General features: G+C 39.6%; 1 long non-coding RNA gene across 1 annotated transcript in view; it reads right to left on the minus strand.

Moving 5' to 3' along the window:
- Positions 1-933: 933 nt before the first annotated feature.
- Positions 934-21,152, minus strand: part of LOC137162580 (uncharacterized) — an 83,997-nt gene continuing 63,778 nt past the window's right edge. Inside the window, exon 3 of the long non-coding RNA XR_010922415.1 lies at positions 934-1,007. This is a non-coding gene — a long non-coding RNA (uncharacterized lncRNA). The remainder of the gene's footprint in view (positions 1,008-21,152) is intronic.

The raw sequence follows: 21,152 nt of genomic DNA on the forward strand, positions 1-21,152 counted from the left end.
CCAGGAGGTTGTACTTCTTTGGAGTTGTTTACCTGTGCAGTAAGGACCCCCCAATGATTTTAGTTACTGGATGCAGCTCAGTAAGCTTCCACAACTAGCCATCATACAATCCCTGGCTCACAGCTACAGTTAACATATATAAAGAGGATACAATAGTCCCACAATATGCCAGTTCTTGTAATATCTATCACAATTACTTCCTAGTGAATTTTTTTTATCCTTGTCACACAACATGCCCCTCCTACAATGGCTATGTGCTATGAAAAATACCAACCAGCAGATAAGGAGATGGTACCTGTCTCTACAATCTTATATCTTCAAGGTGCAGCACCAGGCCAGGAAAACACATCAGCAAATACTGACTTATTCTCCAAGGGAAGATGATTATTCAGCTAGGCCAGCAGTACTTCATGTTCTGTTCTGACAGGAGTGTACACTGTAATTTTGTTAAAATGTTAGAAACCCCATCCTTATTGTAATGTGAAAAAGATATAGGGGGCGGTGCCAAAACAGTAGAGGGCTGTGTGCAGGCCTTTAGTGTGGAGTGCAGAGGCTCAGGAAAAATGGAGTCACCTTATTGGATGATTCAGGAAAATACTTAAGACTTTGAAGAGCCTGAGCAAAAGGCTGTCCTTTATGGTGGCAACAGTGCAGCAGAGCATGAGAAGATCCTGAAAGAGACAGTTTTGGTTCCTGTCCCTTCCTCATCATTCCTGGTGGTTCCTGAGATCCTGTTCCTGTTTCCAACCTGATCCTGACCAGACTCTGAGTTGATCCTATTCCATTTTGGGGATGGTGATGTATTGATTTTTTTCCTTTCACTTGTTCACTACCCCCCTGGGTTTTGTTTATGTGGTATTGGGGCCCTTGGCTTTAAAGACTTTTTGGTAAACCTGGGAGACGTTATTAATAAAACTTCCATTTGTTTATACACTTACATACTGTTTTATTAGTCTGATTAACACATTCCTTCTCCCTGGTGATTAGATACAGGCGAGGGAAAGAACCTGTGGGAGGAAGAGGTCTTTGATAAAGATTATTTTCTTGGAACTCACATTACAGACACTTCTCTGTGTGCAACAGGAAGGCTCCTTTTTATCAGGGTAAAAGATAATAAAACAATACATTTAAATAATGTTTGCAGTGCTTTTTAGAAACCTGCAAAACAAGCTGCAGATCCCCATTATGGCCTGGCAAAAGTACCCCCAAGAAAGTCCATTTCTTTTCAGAAGTCTTTGAGGATGTGACCAAAAAACCCTCAGGGTTACTTCTTGATGACTTAAATACCATGCCTCTTTTTGACCCAAGCATCTAGTCAAATTTTGGGTCCCTGAGGATGTTCCAGTTGGAAGTAAAAGTTGATGGAATCTGCTTCTCTTTGATGCAGTCTTGTTTATTTACAAGGACTGCTTCTCCAAACACAGGAGGAACCAAGAACAAAAGGAGCAGTTTCTTAGGTTAACTTCCAAGCCTCTTTAGCCAACAGACCCAAAAGCTCTCTTTATTTTTTCCCCCAGGATCACACAGTGCTCACAGGCTATTGATTGGATTCCCTTTTTTTTTTTTTTTGCCTCTGCCTCTCTTTCTCTGTTCTTGTTTGTTATCAATTTCTGTATGATCTGTTTTTAATTTTCCTGCCTGTCTTATGTCCTTGACATCTTGACCAAGTATTTATTTGAAGTGGTAACTTAAACTAAATGCACTAAAGACATCTTATTTCCATCTCACCAACCAATTAACTCATCGACAGCTGCAAGTCCTTTTGAACAATCAACCAATCATTTTTCGAGCCATACCTTACCTATTTGGGGACAAAGCTTGACCTCCCTCTGTCTTTTCAACAATGCATGTCAAGAAGACATGCATTAAATGTAGTCAAGAATCACACTCCTCTGCATACTTGCCGGCAACTCATGGGGTACTAGCATTGCAATCTCATGGACATCTATCAATGCCCTAATTATTGCACCTGCCAAATCCTGTGCAGCAGCATGGGGCTCAGTCATCGCTGTGGCAAGTTGAACTCAAGAATCAACCCTGCCCTTCTTATCATCACTGGTGTGACCCGCAACCTTCTGGCCCTTGCTGGCATTGCTCCCGCAGAGATCAGGGCCCTGCCTTCACATCTCACTGCATTACGGCATACATCCAATTATCAAGACAGTTACTTCATAATTTCATCTCAGTTTAAATGAGAAATGTCAGCTAAAGTCAAGATGTCCCTTTTCTGAAATAGTTGAGCCTCTCAGACAGCATATCAGATACGATCTTTCTAAGGAACAGCAGCAACAGTGGTGCAGGACTATATTTTGGATCAATGGCACATTTATTGGCAGAAAGGCAACTCAGATCTGCGTCTCCTCCTTTCTCCAGATCAGCTCTCGCATCCACCTCAGACCAACTATATGATCCCCAGATCCTTCATTACAATAGGACATGTGGTCACAGTTGGTTTAACGTACAGCTGTACTGCTGGAGTTCCCTGAGCTCCCCATCCTGCCCCTGTGAAGCGCAAGAACAAACAGCACACCATCTGGCTATCGGCTACCCTCTTTATTATCTTGATGGTGGTGGATGGACGTGCTTTACATCTTCGGATGATGCTATTGTGATAGTGGCTACACCGCTTATCCAGCAACTAATTCATTGTTTGTGCCATTAGAAGCCATATGCCAGAATTTTCTGTGTGTTTCTCTCACACCCCCACACACCTGGTCACAATACCAGTGGAACCTTCCACCCTGGAGCTTGTTAGACAGATTCTATTAGCACTTGTTTTAGATGTGGCCCCTTACAGGTTAGACGTGGTTTCTTACAACTATCTTAAGTGAAGGTGTTAGTAAAGAAATTCTCCAGCCTCCATTTTTGTCTGGTTGATTTCTATTCTGAATAAGCAGGAGCTACTTCACCCTAAAATGGATGCTGCAGATCTTAAGAATGCTCCATACTAAGAGGGAATGACAAGCTGAGTTGATTGGTAGAAAGCCCAGAATTTCCAAGATCGTGACTTGGCAACAGACCAAGTGTGTGTGTGTATAGGGATCAACAGAATCATAACTGTGAGGTAAAACAGCAGCAGTGAGCATGAGTAAAATTGGTAGCTACAGAGCATGTGCAGCACGTGGGGAGAGAAAGGTCAGTTAGCTGACTAGTCACAGCCCACCCATACCGATCATAATTTGTTCTAAAGGTCAGAGCTGTCAATCATAGCTCTGAATAATGATTAATACTGAGCTAGTGTGAATGAGGTATTTGCTTCTAAGAATTGAAAAATGTATTAGGAGAGAGCCAGAGTGCAGCATAAAAAGCCAGCTGCCAGCAGGCAGATTTTTGACTGGAAAAGGAGAGACACCAGTCGGGACAGGACGGATGAAGGGGAACTGCTACAGAGAGAGATAGAGAAGAAGACTGGAGCGGAGCAAAGCTGCCTGACCAGAGCGAAGCTGACTGATCAGAGCTGAGGGGCAGCAGAGGCAGCAACTGATTTAAAAGGGATAAAAACGGATTTATAAAGTAAGCCTGCTATTTTTTAATTATAGCCTAGTGTAAGTATAGTCTAAGATAGTATATAGGATTAGCATGTGTGTGTTTGTGTGTTTATAAGGATGCATAAAATTCTGTTAATTGCAACTTACCAATGTAAACTTTAAAGCAATTCAAGAAATGTTATCGATGATTTGTTGCAAACAGGCCTCTTGTAACAAAGTGCTTTGCTAGGAATACTTTAAATTATATAGAATGCTCTTTAAATTTGCAATAAGGGATTTGTGTCAGGGATTTTGTGCCTTGTTTAGGATTTTGGACTATACTATATTAGGGATCATTAGCTACATTAATAAAAAGATATTTTGTTTTGGAAAGCAAACTGCCTGTGTCAATCACTTTATTGGAAGGTTATGTCCATGTCCTTTAGTATTTCCTTAAGAACCCTGGAAACTCAGATCTTGGGAAGAACAGACTAAGGGGGAGATAGGCAGGTTAGTATAGGGTGTCCCAAAATCCATTTTGGGGGGTTACAAAGAGCGTGTTCACACATCAGTTTGAACAAGGTTTTAATTTAACCCATAACAAGGTTTCACACAGTTCACAACAATACAAACTCCCCTAAGGCTTATAGATTTTGTGCCAACCTTTTCCCACTCAAAAGGCCCACTGGGTATACTTTGAAGCAAACACAGAGTCCCTAAAAGAGGAGGTGATTTTCAAACCTGACTCACACATTTGCCAACAATCTAAATCAGATGTGATCTAATCTGACCCTTTAAAACTATTTGTCATATCTAGCCCCAGCAGAGGAAAAATATTTTGAGTGCAGCGCTATTTCTGAGAGTCAGGGCTGATTCTGTAAGGCAAGGTCCCCTTCTTTGCACATAAGGTGGGGCATCTCATAAAACCTGAGCAATAAGACTTCTTAAACTAAACAGGAGTTATTAGTCCTTTAAGTTCTATCATTCAGGGTTTCTAACTAATCAATAAATCATGAAATATGCTGAAAAAGTGTATCTGGTGTCCAGACTGCAACCGGAATAATTGTAGGCACCTTCTAGTCAGGAAGAGACTATCAGAACCAGTGTGTCACATGCTTTAGACATTGAGCTGAAAGACATATTTCAACAACCAGATTTATCTGAATATGACGAGGATAAGCATTATGTAGCAGTACTTCAGCTTCACTTTTAACAGACAAAGTGAACTGGAAGAGGGCAAAATTAAGTTATTTCTACCAGACTGTTAAACCCAGCTGTCGCTGCATCAGAAACTCCAAAGGATCCCAAACAAGAGTTACTGGACATTATGAGAAAAAAACTGACCCACTATTAAACCAGTTGAATCAGCACAAAACAGCTACTGGGGATGATAAAGTGTCATTTGTCTACAGAGGATTGATTGTGACAGGTTGTAAAACTTTGGATCTGGTCCACAGTGTTACACAGTCATGCCATTTCTAACCAGTATTACCTAAGAGCTGGGACGTCTTTATGATAGCATGGCCAAACTAACTGTTCCCTCTACAGTCATCAGAAACCCCATAAACAGAACTTTTGGAGCACCTGAAAGCTGCCCTTTTGGGAGGGGCAGGAGGAAAACACCAGTCTCCATGTAAAAAGGACAAATTGTTTAAGTGAATCCATTGGCTGAGTGTGTGATTTTTAATAAAAACTATATACTTTAATATGTTTACAGACTCAACTGTTTATGTAAAAAACCAAAGTATTTGTTTAAAAACTTTAGGTATACTGTAAAAGCTTTACAATAAACATGTCTGGGGCTGTTTAAACAGTTCTTTTGAATGGTTGAGGCTCACATATTTTACAAACTGCACAATTTGATCATTCTCCAATAAATCATCAGAATATAATTTCCAAAAGTGTTCAAAAGCTACCCTTTACAGCAATGACACTGGAAAAACACAGCAATAGCCATAAGTAACCACAAGTGGGTCTTGTATTTGTTTCTGCTGAAATGCAACTTTAGTATTTTTATTTATATATCTCAGTAGTTTTGGGAAAGAAGGCTGTCCAGTCTGTGACGTTAGAAATAAAAAAAATTCTCCTTAACCATTCTCTCCCAGATAAAGGACAAGAGTGTGTTCACCAGGCTGGGTTTGGAGGTGTGTATTGACCACAAGTCCTACGGATCTTTGAGCCATATTAGCTACATGTAGCCAGTCACTGGAAAACATCCAAGAATCTCTTGTATAGGGATTTTTTCTGTGAATTCAATGCAACTGCATGATGTTCATTTTCGCATGTAGTCAAACAGGATGTTTCTTCACTGGTTAATTTCAATCATGTCAAAAAACACCATATACAATCATGTTGGCTGTCATAGGTGAAGCTCTAACAAAACAGCTTTCAACACTTCGACTTCCATTTTTAATCAGTGAATAATGATCAGGGGTCGGTCAAAGGCAAATAGAATAAATAGAGTAAATTCCTGCCAGCTGATAAATAGCTTATCTTTATCCTGTACCCACTGCCTGTATTCTCTCATGCAGTTTCCAGCCTCAAAGTCCAGTTGCAAAATTTTGGCAGAACTAGTTCATCATCCATATACAGCACCACAAAAATTAGTATCATAATATTTAAAGTTGAAGGGATTGCCATGTACACCAATAAAAGCAACATTGTCCACAATGTCCTAGGATGACCAGCTTGGACAGCTGTCTCAAGAAAAGATTTTCTTGGTTGCTAATGTGACAGTCAGCTGGTATTCAAAATTTTTATCCCCACGTGTTCAATGGGATATTTGGCATTGGCTGTCACCAGGATCCCAGCATGGCCCAGCCTTGCTCTGGGCTAAACTTTCACCCTCTTAACAAAGAGGAATGATGAAAAATGTGAAGTTCATAATGGCAGCTGCCATCCCTGCTCATTAAAGAGAAGATATATTTGCAGTGCATCAGCTTAGTTTTCTCAGAAAAGTGGCATCGTGTAAGCCTCAGCAAGCCCAGTGTTTTGCCCCATGCTGTAAAGGCATCCCTGTCAGGAAAACCTGTACTGGGCATTCCATTCTTTCATTTAGAGCTGTCCTGCAATGTTCCTGTCAAAATGCCCACTTGTAAATTGTGTAGAGCAAGTCACCTTATTGTCACAGAGGACAGCTTCTAGAATAGCTTTGTAGGGAGAACAGTTGTTGCTTTAGTCAAGACCATCACCCAGCAGGATGTCTAGTTAGCTGAAAGTAGAGGACACTAGATAATTCACCTGTGTTCCTCTACCCCATTCTCGCTGTCTGTCCTATCTTTTCAGTCTTACAGCAGACAGCGTAGAGAAAGGTGTTTAAATGCAGGTAGTCTTCACTACTTGTGCGGAGGTGGAATTCCAATGAAACTGATTCTGAAAGGACTGATCGGGGCGCTCCTCAATGTAAACAGAAGTCTTCAAAGTGTGCAGCATGCCCTATGGGGGGGAGGAGAGCATGGAGGAATGTTGAGGAGGTGCAGGAGCCTCCGCCACCTTGGGGCTAAGAGCAGGGAGGCCCCCACCATCCCTGGGCTGAGAGCAAGAAGCCCTGCCACCCCTTGCTCACAGCGGGAGCCCCCTTCTCAGCAGGGCTCACAGCAGGAGCCTCCACCGCCCCTGGGCTGAGATCGAGAAACCCCACAATTAGTTGTGTGGGGCTGACAGAGGAAGTGCCACCACCAGCCGCCAGGGGCTGACAAAGGGAGCCTCTCCAACTGCCAATCGTTTCTATAGCAACAGCTATTTTTCCCTTTCCTGTTTAATATCATATGCTGTCCTTACAACAAGCAGTTGTGCAGTGCTTATTCTGCTGGTGAGTTTGATATTTTTTTCTCAGCATTGTGTGGTGAGAAACGGATCAGAACTTATTGCCAAAAGATGGTAGCGTTCCAAAACAAAAGCCAGAAGCTGAAATGTCTAAAGCTGATACAGAGGGAAAAAATCTACAAAACCAAGAAAATATGATCAAGCATTGGATTTTGGTTTCACTTCCATTGCAGTTAATGGAGAAATTAGGCCTCAATGTGTAGTATGTGCCATAACTTTAGCAAACGATAGCCTGAAGCCAAAAAAATTAAGATGCCATTTAGAAACAAAACATGGTAGAAAAGAGCAAAGTTTTTTTTGCATGAAAGCAACAAGAAATTATTTAAAAAAACACAATGAAAAATGTGGTATTGACCCCTGCCAGGGATTTATATCAAATCATATCAAATTGCATACCACAAGAATAAAAACCTTTACACAACTGGGGAAATAATGATTCTCCCAGCTGCAATTGACATTTGTAGGACAATGGTTGGTGACAGTGCGGCAGAGAAGTTAAAAATGATCCTAGTGTCAGATAGCACAGTTGGTCGCTGAATCTCTGACATATCAGAAAATATCAAGGCACAGCTGATCTCTTGATTGCAATCCAGATTATTTGCAATCCAACAGGATGAAACAACAGATATATCAAAAGAAGCTTATTTAATTGCTTACGTTCGGTACTGTCACAAAACATCAGTATTGGAAGATATTTTGTTCTGCAAGCCAATTAAGATGTGTGCAACTGGGTCTGAACTGTCTTCCTAACTTCTCAAAAGTTGAAGTGGCAAGCCTGCATCGGAATCTGCATGGATGGAGCTCCTTCTATGTCTGGAGGTAGGGCAGGCTTGAAAGCCAAAGAGTTTGAAATTGCTCCACATATATTGTGGACTCTTTGTATGATACACCGCGAAGCCTTTGCAACTTGAAACTTCGATCGGGAACTTACAGATGTTCTGAGTTCTGCTACTAAAATCATGAACTTTATCAAGACATGGGCCACAAAGGCACATCTCTTTGCAATGCTTTGTGCAGAAATGGGAGGAGAGCATGACACTTTGTTATTTCACATGGAAGTTGGGTGCCCATCCAGGGGAAAGTGTTGCAACATGTTTATGAACTGAGATATAAAGTTTGACTTTTTCTTTTGGAGTTTGATGTAAGCAATGCAGACATACTGTGTGATCCCCTCTGGCTTGTGCTTTTGGCTTACCTTGCTGATATTTCTGACAAACTGAATCCTCTAAATGTTTCATTGTAAGGAGAAAGTACTATTTTTGACCTTGAAAACCAAAATAACAGCATTGAAGAAAAGCTAGATCTCTGGAAAACAAAGATCGAAACTGGTTTAAGCATTTCATTCCCATTGTTAACTGATGCTATAGAGGAAACAGAATCTGAACTATTGAGTGTTGTGGAACTAATCAAGAATCACTTGACTTCTCTCAGAGCCAGTCTGGATAAATATTTTCCCGAAGGAAATGCATCCCTGGAGAACTGGATTATCTAACCTTTGCTAGCTGAGGCAGTGACCTTGTCCCATCTCTCAAATGACATTCAGGAGAAGCTGATTGAACTTCAGAGTGATAGGACATTAGAAATTCAATTTAAAAAACAGTCTTTGGGAAATTTTTGGTTGCAAGTTGGCTCAGAATATTTTGTTTTGTCAAGGTGTGCAATCAAAGCTCTTTTACAGTTTGGTTCATCATCTTTGTGGACGTTTATTTGGTTCATCTTATTCATTGGATTCTCTGCACTGGCTATGCTAAAGACAAAGTACAATTCGAGACTGGAAGTGGAGGAGAATCTCAGAATTTCAAAAACCGCCACACAAACTGATAAACTGTCTGCAGAGAAACAGGCACACCCTTCACATTAAGTATCTGTGTATTTGAAACTTACAGGTGTAGGCAATTTAATTAAAGTTCTAAGGTTTCTCTTAGGTTTATGAGTAGGCTATCAAGCATACTTTTGCATGTGTTTATTTTTGTCTGGGTTGGGGGGAATGACAAATATGGTGACTCAAAGGGTGGGAGAGGGGGCTCAGCTCAAAAAGTTTGAAAATCACTGATGTAAATACATTTTTCTATACTAGGTTGGGTGGGTGCAATTTTGGAAAAGGACCAAGTCAGACTTGGTGCATTTTTCAGACCCAGAGGAGATGAACACCATTTTATTTCAGATATGTCCCTTTTAGCACAACCTGTCCAACTCCTTCCACCTCTCAGAGGTGCAATTTTTCACTTATAAACCACTCATTGCCTTTTCCTTCTCTTTTAAAGGGCATAAGTGATCTGATTCACAGGGGGTACGATTAGGGTGACCATACGTCCCATTTTGGCCGGGACAGTCCCTTTTTTAAGCCCCGTCCTGTCCATCCTAATTTTTTTTTTTTTTTTGCAAAAGTGGGCATTTGTCAGTTGATCAGTTGGCAAGAGTAAAAGGGACAAATGGCCACTTTTGTCAAAAAAAAAAAATTAGGACGGACAGGACAGGACTTAAAAAAGGGACTGTCCTGGCCATAATGTGGAGGAACGTGCAGGGCGAGGGGGCGAACGTGATGCCAGCCCCAATCGGGGGGAGGCAGGGCTCAGGCAGGGAGCAGACAGGGCTCAGGTGAGCAGTGACACCAGCCCTAGCCTCACACAGGGGGCAGGCAGGGTTTGAGCGAGCAACAACACCAGCCCCACGTGGGGGACAGGGAGCTCGGGTGAGCAGCTTGGGTCAGCACCGTGTGGTGGGGAAGGGAGGGCTAGCCCCATGCGGTGTCCTGTTTTCCCTTGGGAAATATGGCCACCATAGGTATGATTCCCTTTAACACTCCTTCTCACAACACTTTATATTGGACCCCTCCTGATCTGGCTACCTGCCCACTTTATTCAATATGATACAAGAGATTTTTCAACTGCTCTATTCCATGTAAGGAATTCAGCACCAAGAACAGCTTCCTGTTATACAGCTGAAACAAGGAGAAAGAGTGTGATTTTAACATGTTCTAATTAGCATAATTAGAGTGGTGACAGTGAATCAATGTTGGGGTGTACATAAAATATAATTAATTATAATTTTAAGGGTTTCAGTAAGTAACAAATAATGATAGTTTTAAGTGGTTGTGGCTAAAAATCCAAGATGGTGTCTGCAGCTATTTTACCTGAGAAAATCAAAATGGTGGCCTTAGAATGATTTGACCAATAGCGACGAGGTAGACAGAAGTGAAATAAAGATCACTCCAAATACCTCAAGGGAGGGTTCAGTCAGGTAAAAGCACAAGTTCTCAACCAGGTCCATCATGAGTATGCAGAACAGCTTAAAGCTGATTGGCAGAATGAGTATGCTAATGACAAAGGATTTGAAAAGCAGCCAATCAGAAAGGGTCAAAATATGTATATATGGATGACATCTGGCAGGTTTAAAGTGAGTGCGGAGAGGTTGAAGAGTGTGATGTGTGTCAGAATGGTCAAGGAGAAGAATAGAGAGCAGGAAGCAGGCAGCAGAGGAAGAATGGAGATTAAGAAAAGAAGGCAGAAGACATTAAAAGAGCTGAAATCACTAGACAGATCAGAAGGACCCTAAAATGAGTCAGAGGGAACCAAAGAGATTTTAAAGAAGTAAGCATTATTCTCTTAAGACCATTCATGCATCTCTGGACCTTGTCCATTTGTCAAGTCCAGGCAGCCGGGAGGGGTTGAGTCCCTTCCCTTTGAATACCTGAGGGCTGAGGTGGACTGGGTAATTAGTGCGGAAGAGAATGGCGTGAGGCAAGCCGTGAGGGGGCATCTTTTCCAAGAACTGAGACCTCCTTCCACCCTCCTGTTAGGACTTGGTTTTAAGATAGCAGGGACACCTCATTGAGGAAAGCCTCTGGATGGCAAGTCCTACCGCCACCTCCTCATGGTGAGAGTTGGTAATTTGTGTGGATTGCCAGGAGAATAGCAGAGGGCATCCCCCCCTTTTTCGGGGGGGGGAGGATTGGGGAGGGCAGCTCGATTAAATATCTGCTCCCTTGGTAAGTGTAGCCTCCCCCTGGCAAGGGATAGATTCCCCCTGTGAAGGGTTACATCTCTTAATTATAGAGAAATCGTATATAGATATTCATACTGGAGTAGTGCTGGACCAGGTTAACAACACCCCCACTGCTGGCTTTGATGACCCGGCTAGCAGTGTTAAATATATCAGGGGACTAATTCAGGTCATGGGACCTATGCATAAGGAGTTTACACAGGAGTGAATACCTCACAAAGAGGTATTCATGATCTCCCTTAGGGAGATGATGCTGTACTGGAGGAATTAGGCTGGATAGATGAGGACCAGATGAGAGATGTTGATTTAGTGTTTTTAATGTTGGTTTTTACTAATAGCCCTTTTAGCAATTTAGATTAGGATAATTTTAAGCCTAGTTTTTATAGTAAGTATTTAGAGTCATTTGAAGATCTGTATTTTATTGAGACTGGATGTTTTAATATTAATTTATCTACTGCTTTTAACATTATGGACAATAGACAGAATAGCAGTTCACAGAAGGATGGGATATTTTACCTAGAATATCCCGCAGAGTGCTATAATTGTCCAATATGTCCTTAGATATTAGCGACCTTTAGTAAATGGGCTATGCACATTAATGTGGTTCACAAGAGTTTGACTATTAGAGTCATATGCAAAAAAAGTGGCAAACATTCCCATTTTCATAACATTTCATAATAAGTGTGTGCCCAGAGAGGTGGCCAGCTTGGAGAGGGGTTACACCTGTTTACTCTATGGGTCTACCTTCCACACTAGATCAGGATTAAGTCAACATACTAGGCATAAGAATCCCAACAGCTAGAAATGAGCAAACGAAAGAAAGTAGGGTTGTGGGTAAGTCTATTCATTCTCATGAGTGGACAGAACAAGAAACTGAACTCCTTTAGCTAAAGAGTAAACATGCTGGAAAATGGAATATTAGTAAATGTATTGAAAGTGAATTACAGACTAAAACTAATAAACAAATTTCAGATAAGAGAAGAGGTCTGGCTAAAAAGATGGTTAGGAAATATATGGAAACTAGTGTTTTAAATAGTGAGGGAGTTACTGGTTGTATATTAGAAGTACCACCTCCTATGGAAAAGATACAACCTCTGAAGGATCATCCAGTGGTTGATAGGGTGTCTGCATTTTGCAGACAAGGGAGAAATGTTGAGTAGTTGTTAAGTAGTTTAGAGGAAATAGAACAGCAGTTCAGTAAATCTCAGACTGCTTCTATTGGATGATTATGATTGAGGAATTATGTAAATTATTGATAGATGCTGATGCAGGTAGACAGATTTAGGAACAGGAGGAAGATAATGAGAACAGGACGAGAAGCAGAAGGATTAAAGATACAATCAGTCTGTATCAGCTAGAAGATATGCCACAAAAAAGGTCTGATACAAATTTTATCAATGGTTGTTTGACAAAGATTGGAAAAGATTGGTGCGGATAATTGTGGGAGAACTGGATAAAGCCAAATGTAGTATCCCTCTGGTTGAGATTGAGTGGTATTATGCACAAGGTTGGCCATGGCAGCACAGCCGGATGGACTCCAGTAAAGGAGCGGGATGATAATATTTTATTAATAAATCCAATATCTATGATGAAGTTAGGGATGCATTGCAAGCCATTCAAAAACCAGCGTCCTGGATCCGATAGGGTAATGTTTAATGATCTTTGGGACTTTTTAAATTTGGACTCTCACAGTATCAAAAAAAAGTTTAATATTTGGTTTTTAAATATGCAAATCCCTGATTATTTTAAGGAAAATAAAACTATTTTAATCTCCAAGGTCCAAGATACAGCAGAATTAATTAAATTCTCTTCTTGGAGAACTTTAACTATTGGATCAGTATGGATTAGAATATATTAAAAATTCTTAGCTAAGTGATTGACTAGTGCAGTAAAGATATATAATAGACAAAAGGGTTTTATCTCTGCTCCTGGATGTGAGGAAACTATTTCCATTTTAGATAATTAGATTAAGGGAGCAAAGAGAAATGGAATGAAATTGCCATTGTGTATGTTGATTAGGCTAAAGCATTTGATTCTATTGGTCATGGCCCATTATACATGACCTTAAAATATTTGGGATTAGTGAACAGTTAATTGAAATTATTAAGGATTTGCATACTAATTGTATAACAAACGTATGGGTAGGTGATGAGCGTACAGGGTCCATTTTAATATGTAGTGGAGTTAAATAAGAGGATCCCTTATCTCTTATTTTATTTAATATTGCTATTTTAACTAAATTAGAATCTGTGGAGTCTAGTTTTATGTTTCAGAGAAATAAGATCACGACATTGGCTTTTGTTGATGAGATGGCAGTTTTAAGTAATTCTTATCAGGGGATGATTAATAATCTTGAGATTTTAAATCAATTTTTTATGAATACTGGTTTGCAGGTTAATGTTAGGAAGACAAAAGGTTTAATATTTTACTGAAACACAAGACTTATGTGTTCAATTAAAAAGAGAATTGGAAGTTAGGAAGTGAGGTTATTGACTATGTGCAATCAGGTCAAGTTGAAAGATACTTGGGGGCAAGAATCGACCCTTGAATGAGGTGGAGGATAAATCCCTAGGGGTTAAATTGACTGAATGGGGCTATGGTCTTTGTAGAACCCCCCCTCAAACTGGCCTATGTTTTGGCAATTTTAAAAGTATCTATTTTACCTAGACTTTTTTATAATTTGCTTTTAATTGAGTCCTCTTTTTGTATTTTAAGTGAATTGGATGTTTTGGTGAGGAAGGTTGTTAAGAATATTTTACGCCTTCCGCAGCTTACAATGGATGGGTTGTTTTATGCTAGAGTTAGAGATGAAGGGTTAGTGATGACAAAATTCAGTGTACAGATTCCAAATATGCTAATTTGAAAGTGGAGGAGACATATAGTATCAAGAAATAATAGCTTAGACTTATCCTTTACTTATGAAGGAGCAAAGCTGGTGGATAAGATTCAAGTTTATAGTTCTGCTACCCCCAATCCTAAGAGATGGAGGGATGAAGAATTTTCTAGGTGGAATGACAAAGTGTTAAGGGATGGGTATTAATTATTTTAAGAATGATATTATTAGCAATTCATTTTTAAAGTGACCTTGTTTATCCAAGTCTTCTTCTATTAATTGCTGAGCTATAAATGAGAGTGAATATATATCCCAAAAGGGAGACATTAGCTAGAGTGAAAGAGAATGCTTTAAAACCAAAGAAACCTGTATTAAAAAAACGTAATACAATATTGAAAGTTTTAATTGATAAAGCAACTAAATTAGGTTGGAGGGCATTGGTGGAGCCACATCTTAGGAACAGAGAAGGGAATGTACGGAAACCAGATGTTATTTTCGTACAAGATGGTATTGCTGCTGTAGTAGATGCCACAGTTCTCTAGGAAGATAATTCTGACAGTTTGGAAGGGCCCACAGGGAGAAGGTGGAGTACCACTCCAAACTGGAAGAAGAGATTAAGAAGATCTCTGGAGGCAAGAGCATACACGTCTTTGGGTTCGTAATTGGGGCATGTGGTAAATAGAGTGAAGATAATGATGATTTATTAAAGCTTCTGGAAATGGAGAGATGCAAGCACTTTAAAGAAAATTGATGTAGGCTTGAAATATATGCCACTGTCGATATGCTGGCCTTGTACAGTGACAAGTAGTGATTCTGGAAACCCAGTCCATGTATCCTATGAATATTTATTACATCTTTTATCATCTCCAGATCTTAATTTTAACAATGGGACATTAGTTGTCTGTACTACTGTCTCCATTGGCTACTGTTTTACCTGTCCTCTGAAATATATATTGATTTTAAAATTTTAATAAATACGTATGAGCTAGGTTTAATACCCTATTTTAAATTTTGTTTATATGACTTGGATGCAGACTGGCTGCATACAGTAACCAGGAAAGGGCAATTAGTCATGCCTGTACAAATGGAAGGAAATAATGTGTACAATTGCGATAATAAAGCTGAATGATTGGGAATGAATAAATATGATGTTAGAGTTTTTAACTAGAGAACCTGCCGCTTATATTCTATATATGATTGATCACCACATGTAGTTTTATTGTATAGTGTTGTTATACTAGACATTTGATTACAATGTATCGAAGGGATTTGTGTTATATTGTGTGATGTTGTGCAATGAGTATTACACTGCATCTTTATGATTTATGCTACGCTACACTGTGTTTATATGATTTGTGTTGTGCTGCATTGGGTTATATGACTTATGTTGTTGTGTGGCCTATGCCTATGGCCTATATTGTGTTGCATGATGATTTTAGCATCCATTTGTATTGAAAATTAGTAATAAATAAAGAATATTTTGTTTTTGAAGAAATTGTAGCCTGGCTGTCGATCCTTCAATTGGAAGGCTGTATCCATGTCCTCCCAAGGGTAAACTGAGTCATTTGGTTCTGGAGAGTTTTCCAATGATCCAAGGGAAACCCCTGGTAAATCCTTGCAATTCCCCTAGGGCAAGCCACTTCTTGTTACCCACTGATACAGACAAAGCTAATGAATGGTCTACTGATGTAATTAGGCCACTGTTGGGGTGTCTTGGGCCAAATTTTGGGGTAAGAATCATGGTGTCCCTGAGTGGGCTCGAAGCGCTATTTGAGGCCTTTCAGAGGGTATAATGCACCCAGTGGACTGAAAGACAATTGACACAAAGCAGCAAAATGTTATTTTATGGATTCTAAATCAAAACTTGCATTAAACATTGTTATAAGAAGAGGTTAGTAGTGCATTAAAGATAAGTAGAGCTCTGCTTGGTAACATTAGTTTGGGCTGTCATACACGAACACAGGGGGGTCATCACAATTCAGTGTGTGATCAAGGTCAGTCTGTTCATAAGTTTCGGCCGTCATACCCCAATGCAGGGGTTGTCATGCCCCGGTAAATAGTTTTGGTCAGGATCAGGATCATGATAAGTGCAATTAAGTGTAGTTTTGTAAGTTAAAAAGGTAAGGATTAAGGGTTAAAGCCTAAGTTTCTGTATAACTAATAAATTAAGGTAAAAATAAAACATGATAGCAAAAGGGACACTGGATCATGATGGCACTTTAGAAACAACATTAACAAAATCCACTAGCCCATTTCCTAAAAAGATAAAACGTGGTCCTTAGAAGGAAGGCGCGTTAATTGGGCCTGGTGCTTACCAGCAACTATGTAGGCAATGGGAGCAATGGATTCAACCTAAGAAGAAAGGAATTCTCTGGAAAACCCAGCAAAAAGGAGACAAAGCAAGCTGCTTTCCAAGAGTTACAAATGGCAGCAAGAGTTTTGGATTTTGAAATAGAGAAGTTAATGGTAGAGATACAAGAATTAAAAGAGAAAAGGAATAAGGATCTGGACAGTCTAAAGGCAGAGGATGAAACATTAAGAGCAACTATGCTAACCCAAACCACTCACGTTATTGCTTCATAAAAGGAACTAGATAAGAGAGTACTAGAACAAGGAAAATTAACCCCAGAAGTTAAAGAATAGAAACAAAAAGCAATAGATAGGCAAGCTGCAATGAGAGTGGTATTCTCAGATGCAAGAGAGAAAGGGGAAGTAAACCATTTAGCATGTAAAAGGCAAATAGGTGCATTAAAGGAGGAATTAAGAGCTAACAGAGGAATAATAGCAGTGGTGAAATCTGGTAATAGCCAATGGAATAGCAAAGAAATAGAATCTGATAATGAGAATTTAGATTCCCCTTATCATAAGTGTTCCAAAGAATTCCCCTCAGGACTTTATGGTCCATTAAGGAAAGAATTAGAAGAGTTACAGAGACCACCTCCCATGGCACCAATAATAACCACTATAGTCATTAAAACCACTGCAGATAGAAACCAGGGAGGATGAAAACAGCAAATAGAAGAAAGGCCATATGCTCCAGAACAAATGAGAACCTTAGTAAAGTCTATAGACCCTTTACACAGGAATACAGTAATTGGATGGATGGCTAAATCATCAGGGATGCCCGGACTAACAGGAGGAAATTTGTCAGCCTCGATAAAAGAATGCATAAATTCAGAAGATTTTGCTGGACTTCCTTATGAAATCCAGGATGGAAGACAAAGAGATGGGAATATTATAGGATGAGTATTAAGATTCTTCTTCCTTAATGAAAACACAATTGTATGGTTCTTTAGAGAAAAACAACAGTTTAGGAAAAGACCAGAACTATACATATCTAGGAAAAAACTAATATATAATCATTCAGGGCTGACCCAGCTAAATAGAATAATATATGCTGTCACACCATTTAAAAGGGCATTAATTCTTGAGTCCTAATTAATTAATACTTCAGTAAAGCCACGTGGTCTCTGATTACACTGAAATTACCGCTTTATGTGAAATAAAAGGCAAAAAGATTGTATGAGATACATTCCTGACCGAAAGAAAAAAATCAGATAAAGTATCAGCAGTGACCTTCTCCAATAATGGTTCTCAGGGAAAAGGGAATCAGAGAATAAAAACAAGGCAAAGAGGAACAAAATAAAGAAAAAGATAGGAAAAATTATAACCCTCGCCAAAATGGTCAACAAATTGCTCCAGATCCAGTAAGGAATTGGCTCTGAGGACAATTATTAAAATACAAAACTAAGGACCAAATTCATGGACTAACTACTAAAGAATTACTGCAGAAATTAGCAAATCATGAGAGGAGCATGCCTTTGGTTCCTCCAAACTTGAAGCATTCAGCATAGGGAGGCCGAGCGCTCCCTATATGTCCAGTGTCAGCAAAATATCATGATGACCTAGTGTCACATTTAAAACATGATTGGGGGAGACCCGCAGTATATGTAGTATTTAGTACGGGAGTATTTGGACAAAATATGTTAGTAGATACAGGTGCCACTTTTTCTTTAATCAGTACTAGGAAAAAGATCACAAGGAAATTCAGGGATTCAATTAAGCAGAAAGTAGAGTACTATTAAGCTTTCCAATTTGCTTTCAGTTAGGAAGGAAGCATGGAATAGGACAATGTGGCCTAATGAACTTGGAATAGATAATAGGAATAGATGTTTTAGGAAGTCTTCAAATAATAACAGATTTAGTAAATAAAGTATTCTGGATAATGCCTCTAAATGAAGCCAATGTTGTAGAGCAGCGAATAACCATTGAAGCAGGATATAGATTGGCCACTCTTAAAGCTGCCAAACAGACAGAATGGCCTTATTGGCCCAGAGAGGTATTAGAAATAGCACAGAAGCACATGGAAGTTTGGGCTACTAACAAAGTAGAACGTGGGAAAATTGAGGCAGAGTTCTAATTACTGGACCTGATCCCTTACCCCAAAAGCAGTATAAATACCCTAAAGAAGCAGCAGCTGGTTTAGAACAAGTTATACAGGGATTGGTAGACCAAGGAGTTATAGTAGAACAACAAAGTATGAATAATGCAGCCATTTGGCCTGTCCTGAAAGCAGAAGGTAAGACCTGGAGGTTGACCATTGATTTCAGGCCGCTCAACAAGGTAACTCCTCTGACTGCCCCAGTGGTGGCCAAGTATCCCGAAGTTATAGCATCTATAATGAGAGGAGCTCAGGGTTTACAGTTCTGGACTTGGCTAATGAATCCTTTGCTATATCCTTACACTGCAGTTCTTGGTACAAATTTGCATTTACATTTCAGGGACAGAACATGCATTTACCAGGACTCCATAAGGTTTCCATAACAGCCCTGCTATTTGTCATATGCATGTGATTAAAATGTGGAATAATATGCCCAATAAATATAGCATCATATCATATGTAGCTGACATTCTTATTAGCACAAAAACTAGAGAAGAAAACCTAGAAGTGTTAGATCAGGGTCTACAGAAAATAAAAGAAACAGGGTTTAAGGTGAGTCCAGGAAAGGTTCAAATATGCCAACAGCAAGTGAATTATTTAGGAATAATCTTAGGACATGAAGATTGGTCACTAGACAAATAAAGAGTAGAACAGCGGCAAACACTGCCAACCCTGAATATAGATCCACGCTTAGATCATTTTTAGGAATGATGAAGATCTCCAGGGATTTTATTGAGAATTATGCAGAGCAACTCTTCCCATTATACAAATTACTAAAGAAGGGTAATAATTGGGAATGGGGACTGGAACAGCAGAAAGCCTTAACACAGCTCAAGCAAACATTAGTGCAAGCCCCAGCCTAGGCTTATCCAAAAATAGTACTGCCTTTTGTGCTTCAGTTAGCTAACACCAATACTGGCCTGAGTGCAGTCCTCAGCCAGGACCATGGCACAGGCCTTCGGCCAATGGCATATGCTTCTAGAATTCTAAATGGAGTAGAACAAGGCTTCACTCCATGCGAAAAAGAGGTACTAGCATTAGTATGGGTTCTGCAGTACTGGGAATATCTAGCAGGACTATCCCTATTCACCAGTAAAACATCCCATTCACCAGTAAAGTATGTTGTAATGGGAAAAACTAATGACGGCCATGTATCTAGTCCTTGATTAGCCAAACACACATTAACCTTGTTAAATAAAAATGTAAGAATGAAAAAAGTCCTAGTGTTATCCCCCAGTCTTATAATTGAAGGAGAACAGCATGAATGCCCTCTACCAGAAATTCCCCCAGAGGAAACAGTATTATTTCTACATGGAGCAATACTAAAGGAAACAATAGGAAAGGTAGATGTAATTTGATTTGTAGATGGATCAAAGTACTATGAAGAAGTTAAGCCATACACTGGATATGCTGCAGCTAAGATATCTGATGAAAAGGTTCTAAAGGGACAATGCTTGCCACATTCAGCACAAGCAGCTGAAATTGTAGCTGTGGCACTGGAAAATACCCCAGTAAATGAAACTGGCTACACAGACTCCAAATGAGTATTATGAGCCATAGTGGACTGGGTACCTCAAAGGGAAAAGAGAGGAATGAAGTCAGCAGATGGTAAACCCATCACACATGCTGAAAAATTATTGTATCTATGGGACTTTACCCATTAATACTGGCTGCATTCTTTGTTGAGCTAAGTGAAAGTCCTAGGGAAAATACTGAAGAAGCTCAGTGGAACAACAATGCAGATGAACAGGCAAAAAAAAGGAGCCAAAGAGGGAATAGTATGGCAACCACAATTCCAACCAGTCCCAATAGCTAAAGTAGAAAAAGAAAAAGTAGAACAAACTGATCTAGTAGCATTACAGGAAAATGATCCCTAGATAAATATATTAGTATAGAAGGAAAAGCATCAAGGATGGAAGATTTGGCAAAATGAAATGGGATTAGTATTAGCTACTAAAACAGAAAATAATATGTCTGTATGGGTTGTCCCAGCTGAGGTTAGATCAGAGATGATAGCTTTGATTCATGATAATGGACAAAGGCATAGATAAAACCCAAAATAGACTGCAAACTGTAGGATGGTGGCCAAGTATAAGAACAGATATAGAACAGTATGTGAACAATTGCTTACCCTATGCAGCTAACAATGCAGATATTAAGAAAGTAAAGGAACCGCTTGGACACCAAAGGTCCCTGGGCCAGGTTACAAATTGATTATATTGGTCCATTTGCAAAAACTGCAAAAGGGAATCAATATTGTTTAGTGATAGTGGATCCTTTTACAAAATGGGTAGAAGCAATCCCTACAAGAAATAATACAGCCCTAACTACAGCTAAAGTGTCGATAGATCACGTAATCACTAGATGAGATATTCCCAAGGAAACTGATTCAGATCAAGGACCATACTTTATAGGAGAAATTATGAAAGGGCATATAGCTGGATATCCCCAAAGTTTGGGACAAGTAGAACAATTAAGACAGTTCTAAGGAAAGTAGTGAACCAGCAGAGTTAGGACTGGGACCAGAAACATCCTCTAATATTAATGGCCATTAGAGGGACAGTAGTGTTACATGGGGTAACTC

Source organism: Emydura macquarii, unplaced genomic scaffold (genome assembly GCF_026122565.2).
Source record: "Emydura macquarii macquarii isolate MOO-44397 ecotype Brisbane River unplaced genomic scaffold, CSIRO-AGI_Emac_v2 contig_2432, whole genome shotgun sequence".
In the NCBI taxonomy this organism is placed as follows: Eukaryota; Metazoa; Chordata; order Testudines; family Chelidae; genus Emydura; species Emydura macquarii.